The sequence below is a fragment of the Eurosta solidaginis genome, chromosome 4 (genome assembly GCF_040869045.1).
Source record: "Eurosta solidaginis isolate ZX-2024a chromosome 4, ASM4086904v1, whole genome shotgun sequence".
Taxonomy (NCBI): domain Eukaryota; kingdom Metazoa; phylum Arthropoda; class Insecta; order Diptera; family Tephritidae; genus Eurosta; species Eurosta solidaginis.
Window position 1 is genome coordinate 63,564,844 of NC_090322.1, and position 12,427 is coordinate 63,577,270.

The 12,427-nt window shown below is 36.0% G+C and overlaps 1 protein-coding gene, 1 long non-coding RNA gene and 1 pseudogene across 15 annotated transcripts in view; 1 reads left to right on the forward strand and 2 right to left on the reverse strand.

The window, feature by feature from the left end:
* The window catches only part of Rab3-GEF (Rab3 GDP-GTP exchange factor), a 304,714-nt gene that overhangs the window by 135,206 nt on the left and 157,081 nt on the right, over nucleotides 1–12,427 (reverse strand). The window lies entirely within an intron of this gene.
* LOC137248526 (T-complex protein 1 subunit eta-like) lies at nucleotides 1,398–4,776 on the forward strand (annotated as a pseudogene).
* Nucleotides 5,740–9,075, reverse strand: LOC137247953 (uncharacterized). The gene is made up of 4 exons (XR_010951957.1): nucleotides 8,886–9,075; nucleotides 7,833–8,294; nucleotides 7,004–7,115; nucleotides 5,740–6,845 (listed from the first exon to the last, which is right to left on the reverse strand). It is a non-coding gene; the product is annotated as an uncharacterized lncRNA (long non-coding RNA).

Below are 12,427 nucleotides of genomic sequence, written 5' to 3' on the forward strand. Positions count from 1 at the left end.
CGTAAGCTGCGAAAGCGACAGATGGTTTACGATCAGCACATATGTGATGCATATACTTCGAAGCAAACGTGGAGATGGATGCCAAACGCGTTAGCACATATGTGAGGTATATACTTCTCAGCAAACAAGAAGATGGATGCCAAGCGCGTTAGCGTGAGATTAGCCATGGAGCTCACTTAGCGTGCACGCAGTCCCAGGTACGGAGAAATGCGCGGGTTTAGTGGGTAGCGCTTCAAGGAATAGATGCCCGCAGTGATAATATTAAACCAGGTAAAGGAGGTCAAAAAAGCTCAAATTCTACTACGCGATCTTACCTAATCAAATTAGGGAGATGGAAAGCAGGTATACTGGAAAGGTTGGTTTGCCGAAATTTGGCCTGATAGGCTAACTCCTTTTCGACTTATGGCTCCCGAAGCGAAGAACATTTTTTTAATTTCCTGTCAATCGCACTTGGGGAGAAAATGACACTTAAGCAGCGCTCTATGCGTAATTTTGATACATATTCTCCTGGAACCAAATACATGATGTACCCTGTATTTGTTTACTCAAACCATTTGGTTATATCAATAAACCTATTGATGTTCTTTGTGGAGCATTTCGACACCGCCCCTAAGTCGGATAGCACAAAACTTCCTAAAGTTCGGAGCTTCATGCTAGCTAGGGTTGGACGCTCGTAAAGGAAACGGGTGACTGTCTCTTTACCGCGGTCCTCACTACAGCTCCTGCACCTGTCGTTGAAGGGAATTTTCGATTCTTTCCCCATTTGCGCTATATGGCCAGTGTCCTGAATAGTAGAAGTGGTCCCCTGAATATCTCTTTCCTGGTCATATTCAGCAAAAACTCCCTTATTCCCTGGTTGTAGTTGAGTCAGGTTTGCTTGGTTATTTTGCAGTTATCCATAGAGTATCAATTGCGAGTTGCGGTTTCCTTGAGTTTGGTAAGAATGTCTAACAAGGTTTGCTGCTTGGGCTAGCTCCATATTAGAGTTATCGAAAGCCTTAAAGAACGTATATGGTGAACTTAGCACTTTGGGCGCTGCTTGGCTTGGAGTATATGCATATCTCACCGTCGCTTATGCAATTCTCTAACAGCAAAATACTGGCCGTCACTATAGCTAGTATCTCTGCTAGGAATATACTATCTGAGTATAGAGGACTGATATTTTGCGACTTTTAGCTATTCGGAGAAAACCGCCGTCCAAACGCCACAGGTTATTTTGTATACGTCAGTGTAGAGTGACGTTCAACCCTTTTTATCTACGTCGGCTAGCCTATGCATTCTTGAGGGAAACCTCACTTCTTGTCAAACTTCAAAGATAGTCTGTTGTCGTATCCACTCTTAGGAGACTGCTGTGGCCATACAGCTTTTCATATCAGCTTCTTTAATCCCTAAGTCAGATGGCTGAGCTTGCAGCTATAAGGCGTAAGTTGAGGTCCAATAGCAGCTGGTTAAGGATAACATTTAATGCTTCCGGTGGACTCGACTTAATTGCTCCTGTCTTGTTTAGTTTCTTAATGTTGTATTGCTTCTTAAGCGCTTTAATGAGTAAAAATGGGGGTAAGTACTTATCTTGGTGTGTGATTGCTCTTGTATCAACTGAACTGCCTGAATTCAACCATTACGTGAGCACAGATGTTTACACAACCAAAATTATTTTCAGGAAAGTTTATGAGTTAGCTCTGGACGTGAGATATGTATGTATGTATATTAGACTGGGTAGATTTATTAACCGATATCGCGCCCTCGATTTTTCGATAGGATTTGGACTCAGGAAAAAAAGTTCCACTACGCATACCCAAAAAATAATTTTCGAGCCTGCGAAATTTCATTTTTTTTTTTTACTTTGATTTTTAAGGTTTTTTTCATGACCTACTAAAAAAATGTTCACTTGATTGTAAAATTTTCATGTATACCCTGACCGACCCAAAAATGTCCGCTAAAAACGTTGTCGATAACGGTTTTTTGAAAAAAAAATACATATGAAATTTTTTTAGTAGCAGGCCATGAAAAATACCTTAAAAATCAAAGTCGAAAAAAAGTCAAAAAAATTTAATTTGATTTAATAATCGGGGATTGCCCGTATTGCTTTTTTTTTTTAAATGTATGAAAACATTTTATTTGAAGCAATTTTTTAATTTTATAATTTATTTAATAATTTGGGAAAAATTTAAACAACGTGACATCAGGACGGACAAGGCGACAGCTGTTTCGATTATACCTTGTAAATCTCTTCAAAGCCTTTTCTCCCGGGAGTGGGAGTCGAACCCGCACTCCTACGATAGTTGAGATGGTTATAAACGCATTCAGCAACGTCATGCCTTAATTGTTGTAAAGTTTTTCCCAATTACCTTCTTTTTGCATATTTTAATCTTTTACACATTGCTTACTTCGTATGCAATTATGTGTTAAAGCTATGCTTGGTACGGCGGTTTTCAAAGAAACTTTGGTTTTGTTGCTGTTTTTTTTTCTATTTATAGCTTGGTACGCAGATCACAAGTAATTGCTCAAGAAAAATTTTGCCTTTTTTCTTGCGTGAAAAATAGTAGTATGGAAGTAATTTTGACGTTTAAAAATCTACGGTGAATAGTGAAACAAGCAAGAAGAAGAGCACATAAACAAAAGAAATATAAAGAATGTCACTTCCTTATTAGGGAAAGTATTCGCAAACATATATTTTTGATAATTTTCTGTCTAATAAATGTTGTTATTTTTCTAGAGTGGTCCTCAAATTGGTCAGCTACACCACCAACATCAATTGCCGGCAGTGTTATATCTCCATACCAGCAAACAGATGAACAGCAAATGCCGCCGCAACTGGGTCCAATGCCACGACAGCCTGGTCTAATGCAGTCAAAATCCGGTCAAATGCCACCTCAACACCCTATGCGCCAGTCATTTGGTGGCCATGAGCAACAAGGTCCTCCAGGTATTCCGCCCGCATCTACTGGACCAGGTGGGGCAATGACACCATATCCAGTTATGCCAAGGTATATACCACAACAGCAACCGGGTTATGCAATGCCACGATAACAGCAGCAACAACCTCCCCAGGATGGCTATCTGCCAATGCCACAAAATCCGGGCTATCCACCACAACCTCAAAATCCAGGTTATCCTCTACAACAACCAGGTGCACCACGTGGTTACATGGGTCAAATGATGCCACCAACACAACCTGGACAGACGCCAATGCTCAGTCAACCACCCAAGCCGGGTCAACCCCCAATACCCGGACACGTCCGGACGTTCTGGTTATAATGTATGCTAATACAACTAATAATTTACAAATTTGTTGATGATTATTTTTGTGTTATTTTCTTTAGCAACCACCTGCAACTGTTACTGGTAAATATCAACAGCCGCAACAGTATGATCAAGCCCAACGCCGTTTAGATCCCGATCAGATGCCAAATCCGATAAGCGTTATCATTGAAAATCAAAATAGCGCTGGTGGTGCTTTTATTACTAATGAACAGGGTTTTTTTACCACCATTGGTGACCACAAAATATGTGGTAGAAAATTAGGGTAACTCCTCGCCACGTTACGTTAGGTATCGATAATCGAAATTAATGTTTTGTTTGGCAATTACATTGATCTTTCTTCTTTGCAGGTCGTCTTTGTATTGCATACCTGCAACAGCTGATTTATTAAAAACAACAGCTTTGTCCATTACACTTACCGTCTCACCAATGGCACACACGGTTGAGGGTGAATATGAGCCACCCATTATAAATTTTGGTGAATTGGGTGCAATTAGATGTAATCTTTGCAAGGCTCATATATACAATTTGTAGATGCTGGTCGTCGTTTCCAAAGTATTGTGTGTAAAGTAACAACAGATGGTAAAAAAATCTGTAAATTTTGCTTGTGTTCATTGATCCATATTTTTTCTCAACAGTGCCAACTGAATATTTCCAACATTTGGGCCACACCGGACAGCGTGTAGATAAATATGAATGTCTTGAACTTGTATTGGGTACGTATGAGTTTTTGTGTGAAAAATGTTTGGGTACCGATAGCTCTCAAGGTAAACCTCAACTCATATCCAACATCAACGCCTCGCAATCAATTGTGGACGCTATACGCACTACATTGGGTCCACGCAGTATGGACAAGCATATTGTTGATTCCAGTGGTAAGGCCACAATTTCAAATGATGGGGTAAGCAGTATGAAACTATTGCATATTGTGCATCCAGCCGTAAAACTCTAGTCGACATCGCCAAATCTCAAGATGCTGAGGTAAGTTTTTTGTTATATTAGAATGTGTAGAATAAAAATGTTTCTCTTATCAGGTCAGCGATGGCACCACTTCAGTAGTACTTTAAGCAGGTGAAATCTTAAAACAAGTTAAGCCATATGTTGAGGAAGGCGTGCATGCACATATCATCATTAAAGCTATACGTAAAGCATTACAATTATGCATGACCAAAATATGACATGGCTGTACATGTAGAGGCGCCAATCAAAGGAATAACAACGTGCTTTGTTGGAAAAAGGCGCTGCCACAGCAATGTCCTCCAAACTTATTCATCAACAAAAAGATTTATTTTCTAAAATGGTTTTGGACGCTGTACTTTCCTTTAATGGACCCAAGGTCATACAAAAAATATAAAATCGCAAAATTAAATATAGAATTGGAATTGAAGGCTTTTATTCAGTCTATAAATTTCACTTTCAGACAATGTATGTATATACAAAGAAACATTAAAAACTAAAAATAAATATACATACAAACAGTGGCTCTGAAATCTATAATAGAAGCCACCTAAACAAAAGTTGCAAAAGATACAGAGAGTTAATCAAACTTTGAAAAACGGACATCAAAGTTTGCACCTTTTTAGGCAGAGGGTCTAGCAAATTTTTGAGTACGCAGTTTTGTAGCCCAATCAATTTCAAAATAATAATGTAAATGCTAGAACGACTAAAAAGTTTATCTGAATTTTCAGAACTTTTTTGTAGAGGCTGTTCAACATTTTCTTCCATACAAAAGAAAATTTTTCTCATGCGTTGTATGGAAGAAATTTCTCAACAGCCTCCACAAAAAAATTCTGAAAATTTAGATAAACTTTTTAGTCGTTCTAGCATTTACATTCTAAGATACGGAGTTTTGGAACTAAGTTATAAAATAGGGCGTTTTTGAAAAAAATTCTAAGTTAAGGCGTTCTTGAAACAATTTCTGAGAAAGGGCATTTTTTTAAATGTTTTGAAACAGGGTGATCTTCCACTCAGCCTTCGATATACTAAACAGTTATATATTAATAAAAGATACTTAGGCCTAGGAAACTTATAATTTGACTTTTGTTAAGCCATGTAGATTTTCTGAAAGGAATTTCGGTGCTTTATTTATGTCGCACACTATATATCATACATTTCACCAACAGATTTCAATATTTACTCTTTGAGAGCTCATTAATAATACAATACAATAAATAATAATAAAGGCATGCTTTCAATAAGCGCCTAAAAACTTCCCCTCTTATCCATAAAAAAAAAAAATAGGTTTATTAAGCTCTTATAATTGGAAATTTGTATGGAAATGTCATTTTAAAATGCTTTATAAACCTTCAATATTTTATATGAATAATGGGATTAAATAAATATACCCCCTTATACATAAAAAATCATGAGGGTTTATAAAGATTTTTAAAATGACATTTCCATACAAATTTCCAATTATAGAGCTTAATAAACCTATTTTATTTTTTTTTATGAATAAGGGGTATAATTTATAACAAACATAAAATAACATTTCTTTTTATCTAATAATATATTGGGCAATATGAACAAAAGAGTTTGCTAATAGACTTCAATATTTGGACGCTTTAAGAGCTTATTAAATGTATACTTTCAATAAGGGCCTGTATTAGGCTGAGGCGATTTGGCAATTTATACCGTGCCGTCGAAATTATAGTTCCTCATGTTCGTACGAACCAAAAATTTAATGTTGTTATAAAAAAAATTAAAAACTTAGAGGGAATCATTTGCAAATCTAAATCTTTTCCATTTTGAATTCAGAAAACGTCAACTGAATTTCAGAATAGGTAATTGGATTTCAGAATAGGCAATTGAAATTCAGAATGTGTGAAGTGGATTTCAAAAATAGACAATTCAATTTCGGAAGGCATCAATTGGATTTCAGATATCAAACAATTTATTACGCAAAGTTGGAAAATAATTTGTAAGTTCAAGGCATTTCATAAATTCATTTAAATGTAAAATGGTTCGAAAGGTATTTTCTGAAATCCACTCGACGATTTCTGAAATCCAATTCACACATTCTGAATTCCAATTACCTATTCTGAAATCAAATTAACATATTCTGAAATCCAGATAACTATTCTTAATCCAAATGACAAATTTTGAAATGCAATTAACTATTTTGAAAGGTGTAGTTGACCGATCAATTATGTACCTATTAATTTGGTAATGAGTGTATGTCGTAGACCAATTTTCTGTTCGTACTAACATAAGGAATCGTAATTTCGACGGCGCGGTCTAGCCTGCTTACTTAAATATAATTTATAACAATTTTTCATTAGGACGATATGTGATATGTGATCACAGGTGGTGCACTGACGTACAGACCAATTGATTCTGTGGTCTGGCTGGATTTGTGTTCCTCGACTTTCTGTAGATGGATACTGTTTATGTGAAGACACATGTCATCTCCGACAGAACGCGGCAGCTTATTTAGCAGCCAGTCGAAAGTCGATTATGCCTGGGCGTATGGGGATTTCTTACGATCCTCCAAAAAATCCTCTTGCTTTTTTAAAATTCTATTGAAGCGCCAGCTTCTCATCTGGACTTTGAGATAACGTAGACGGGTTCGAACGCTTTGGATTCTGTAAATACAAAATTATAGGTATGTTTATATATTTTATTTATTTATATTTATAGAACGTCATGCTGTTGCGCATATTGCCAGACATCAACGCAGAATGTGATGCTGTGGCAAATGCGCAATACTGCTGTCGATATTACCATCTGCACCCATACTCACATAGTCGTATTGGGAATCGTTGTCACTAATTTGCGTGCTGTTCAAGTCCCCTGAGGGATCTAAGGGAGATTGGCTTGATTCCTCACTGAAATTCAGTGAAGATGTAAATGTCCTGCAAGAGAGTACATGTACAATGTTAACATTTTTTGAAGTATACACACAGAATTCAGGACAATGGATCAAACTTCGAAAAAAATTTTATCAAAATTTGAATTTTTTAATCCGAATTTCAAAAAATTTTTCGAATATGCAGTTTTGGAATGTGCAAGTTAGAAGTTTCTCAGAAGTTTCCCGAATTTTTAGAACTTTTTTGTCGAGAGTGTTGGTTATTTTCATCCAGGCCTGCATAATAACGTTATTTTCAAAAAAAATAAAAATATTTCGTTTTTTATTCGATATTCAAAAGTTTCATTTCGTTGATATCAAAGTAAAAAAAAAATTATTTTTAGAGTTTGAGTAGTTTTTCCATACAAAAATTGCTCAAAAATTACTCGAACATTCTAATTTTTTGATTTTGTTTCTGATGCCAACGAAACGAATTTAAAAAAAAAATTTTTTTTTTTTGATTTCGATGTCGAAAAAAAATTATTTGTTTATTTCGTTGTGCAGCCTTGGTTTCTTCCATACAACTCATGCACAAAAATTGATTTTTCAAATCTATCGCAAGATGCACCATGTTTCTAAGAGATTTTCAGTTATCTCGATCCCTACACCACCCAAAGGAATTTGGTTTTCCATGAATTAAATTGTCACCCAGTCTCGAACTACGTGCTGAGTTTCAGGACTCTAAGTCATCGGGAAGTTAGTTAAAAGTGGATTGCAAAATTACCTTCGTTTTTCTGAAACGTTTGGCAAGAATGCCACTTCCCCGGCAAACTCCCAATTTCCTCTGAAAATTTAGGCTCATCCAACGCAGCGCCGCCGCTACTGCCACTCTTTTGCCGCTTGGATGCTCTGGCGTGGTAGCGATAGCTTTCCCGAAGGCTGGTCCACGCGTCTTTGCTTTCAATCACTAATGTAAATAACACATACAATTAAATGTAATACTTTGCATTTGCTCACAATTGTTAAAACATGTCCAAAAATGTCGCGCGAGGTATATATAAATATGCGTTTTGACTTCCAATAACACACTTACAGTTTTCGGAACCCCCAATATTTGTGCTTACACGAACCAAATGCAAATTACAGAAAATTTCCAACTTTGTTTGCAAATACCTGTTTATAAAAGACAAAACGCGTCTTTTGACACTCCTCCATATATTTTTGCACGTGGTTTAACAGTTTTGAGCTAAAGTAAATAATGACCAATTAAAATACACAAATATGGTATTGTTTACTTTAGCTCACAACTGCAAAAACCCGACCAAAAATATCGGGAGAGGTGTCAAAAGACGCGATTTGCTCCCAGGACCACGAACCCGAGAGCGAAAATTCAAAATTTCATTTCTGTCAAAAGTTATATCCAAAAACCGAAAAATGGACCCGGAGCGCTACGAAACCGGGGGTGAGATCCATAGTATTTTTGCGCAGAACACCTTTCTGCATTGGCGGCCTTCGGCCGCGCTTATTAAAAATTACCCTGGGTGGGTCCAACACCGCGTTGGAGGCCAAAACTTTATCCACGCAAAACACTTTTACCCACAATTTTTCTTGTGGGTACTACAAAATCATCAAAATAACCAAATGAAAATTTTCAATTTTGTTTGAAAATATCTCCGAAACGACATAAAATTTTGAATTTCCGCCTTCGGAATCGTGATCCTGGGTGCAAAGTGCGTCTTTTGACACCTCTCCTGATATTTTTGGAGGAGTTTTAGCAGTTGTGAGCTAAAGTAAACAATTACCACAAATATACATACAAAAAGTTTTATTAACATACCTCTTTACCAAGGGAGCTATTTAAGTGGACCCAGGCCTGATCCACTGCATTTTTGTTGCAATGCAATGGATCAGAAGTATCCCTTATCCTGGGCCACTTTTTCACTTCCCTTATCAGGGCCCGTTTCTCCTCCGCCGTGAAATTTAATACGCGCTTTTTGCGGTTTGGTGCTGCAACAATATTTATTTCCATTTCTGAAATAAAATAATAATTATTTATTGCAGAAAAATTAAAAACCATGTTCTTACCTACTTTTTCCAGTTGTTTACCTTTTTTTCTTCAAGAAATATATGGCACTTGACATATTTCTTGCGGAAACCGGTGTTGCCGTATGGATGATGGAAAAATAGTAGTAAAGTATCGTACTAAATTTCTTGTAAACTGCGTACTACCTCAAGAAAATTTACCACAAGGAATTTTCTTGAGCATTTCTTGAGCGTTTTTTATATGGAATTTTTACTTTCTTGTGATCTGCGTACCACGCTTATAGAACTACAACGAATTAATTAACCAATTTTGTCTGTTTGTATGATTTAATAATCGGGGATTGCCCGTATTGCTTTTTTTTTTAAATGTCTGAAAACATTTTATTTGAAGCAATTTTTTAATTTTATAATTTATTTAATAATTTGGGAAAAATTTAAACAACGTGACATCAGGACGGACAAGGCGACAGCTGTTTCGATTATACCTTGTAAATCTCTTCAAAGCCTTTTCTCCCGGGAGTGGGAGTCGAACCCGCACTCCTACGATAGTTGAGATGGTTATAAACGCATTCAGCTACGTCATGCCTTAGTTGTTGTAAAGTTTTTCCCAATTACCTTATTTTTGCATATTTTAATCTTTTACACATTATGTGTTAAAGCTATGCTTGGTACGGCGGTTTTCAAAGAAACTTTGGTTTTGTTGCTGTTTTTGTTCTATTTATAGAACTACAACGAATTAAACAATTTTGTCTGTTTGTATGATTTAATAATCGGGGATTGCCCGTATTGCTTTTTGGAGTGCGGGTTCGACTCCCACTCCCGGGAGAAAAGGCTTTGAAGAGATTTATAAGGTATAATCGAAACAGCTGTCGCCTTGTCCGTCCTGATGTCACGTTGTTTAAATTGTTCCCAAATTATTAAATAAATTATAAAATTAAAAAATTGCTTCAAATAAAATGTTTTCATACCTTTAAAAAAAAAAGCAATACGGGCAATCCCCGATTATTAAATCATACAAACAGACAAAATTGGTTAATTCGTTGTAGTTCTATAAATAGAACAAAAACAGCAACAAAACCAAAGTTTCTTTGAAAACCGCCGTACCAAGCATAGCTTTAACACATAATTGCCTACGAAGTAAGCAATGTGTAAAAGATTAAAATATGCAAAAAGAAGGTAATTGGGAAAAACTTTACAACAACTAAGGCATGACGTAGCTGAATGCGTTTATAACCATCTCAACTATCGTAGGAGTGCGGGTTCGACTCCCACTCCCGGGAGAAAAGGCTTTGAAGAGATTTACAAGGTATAATCGAAACAGCTGTCGCCTTGTCCGTCCTGATGTCACGTTGTTTAAATTTTTCCCAAATTATTAAATAAATTATAAAATTTAATTTCGCAGGCTCGAAAATTATTTTTTTGGGTATGCGTAGTGGAACTGTTTTTCCTAAGCCCAAATCCTATCGAAAAATCGATGGCGCGATAAGGATTAACTTTCGTCCATACAAATCGACCCAACCTAATGTATATCCAAGTTAATTGCTTCTATATTATGAAGTACACATTTTTCTTATTATTTAAGAATTCATGAGCTTAACACTGGCTTATAATAATTAAATATTCAACTAGAATGTTTTCTAAGAGAAACTGAAAAGAAAGAAACATTTACTGGCATATTGCGATGGTACCATTTCGAAAACCGCCACGAACACACCATTAAATATTAAATAAACAAACATAAAAAAAGTAAAAATTTTTCTACAACCGTTAATGAGAAAATAACTTAAAATGCTTGAATCCTTTCACCTAACAATGCAACATTTTACACATTCTTGTGAACTGAAAGAATTCAATACCCTTACCACTGCACAAAGTAAAAGTAATGAACTTTGACTGTTTTCAATTATGGCAATATTCTTCTATACCCTACAACCGCAGCTTACGCATTTTTACTTGCCCAGTATGAACTTCAATAAACAAAGTTTATTCACCCTTCGTTATAACTCATGACCTGAACGGTAGTGTGAATCACTACGCATGGGTGGGGATGAAACGATACTTATAAATACAAAGTAGTTATTAGTACTTTTGATCCGATACCAAGAAAATTGGTACTCGATACTTTTGCACCGACTACTGAGTAGGTATCGGAAAGAAGTAGTTGTATCGAAGCACAATTTATCCGCGAATTTATTAATTTCATCATAACTTATAGAAAAACATACCTTAACGCTTGAAATTGTTTTACAAAATGTGTTAAATATACCCTGAAACAGATCATATCTTGCTGTACAAAGTATGTGGCTTGTAAGGCGAGGAAAACAGTTGAGATATTCCTCGCGTTCCAATGAAGCGAGACCCAGATATGGATAGAGATGTAGCATGCAAATACAACAACAATGTGATCTATGATCAAAAAATTTAACTTTCGCGCCAATTTTGAAACTAAATGGTTGACCGGAGGTTGTAAACCTCCTTCTACTAAGTGCCAGACAGTGGCACAGAAAATGCTGCGCTTCCTGCTCCTCGAATATATGCAGCTGTGGCAGTAATCGTACAATTCGTGGCGTGAGTACAAAGAGCCAAAAAGTTCACCTATAATCAAAGAGATCGACGTCTAAAAAAGCTTTTTGGCCGAGGAAAGCGAGACGGGACAAACCGGAAGAAATTTTTGTTAGAAAATCTTCTAGATTGTAGCTTATTTTCTTCTCAAATTTATTGAAAAAGGAAATCGGCTGAAAACAATGAGATAACTTCTTGTTTATTAATTTTTTAAGTCATTTAATTAGAACAATACAATTTTTAGAAGAAATCTGCTTGTTTTTATGAGAAAATTTTTAAAAAGTAAATCAACAAGGTCATCTTCTTTTTTTTACTTGAACCTTATTGAATTTATTAAGAAGGAAAACTAATTTTTGGTGACAGTGACACTCTTTTTCACCCGTTACTTTCTTGTGCAGATAAATACGTGCAAATTCATATACATACATATGTGACCCGGTCTATGAAAAGGTGGCTTATGACTCAAAAAATATTACTACTACTAAGAAACTCAAGAAATGCATTGATTATCTTTAACAGCTGTTTCTCGCAATTTCTTTTTTGAGTCATAAGCTACCTTTTCATAGACCGGGTCACATATACTAATTTATTTTTTTAAGGCAATTCCATTTATTTGTGACCAAGAAGCTTTATCGACAAACAACAAAATTCTGGAATGACTCGAAAAAATGTCTGAGGATTTGTCCTCCACTAAGTCAAGAGAATCCAGTGCGCCACCTTCTTGTTCTGAAAATTCCAGTTGTTTGAACCTTGTAGAGTTGTTAAAAAAACAGT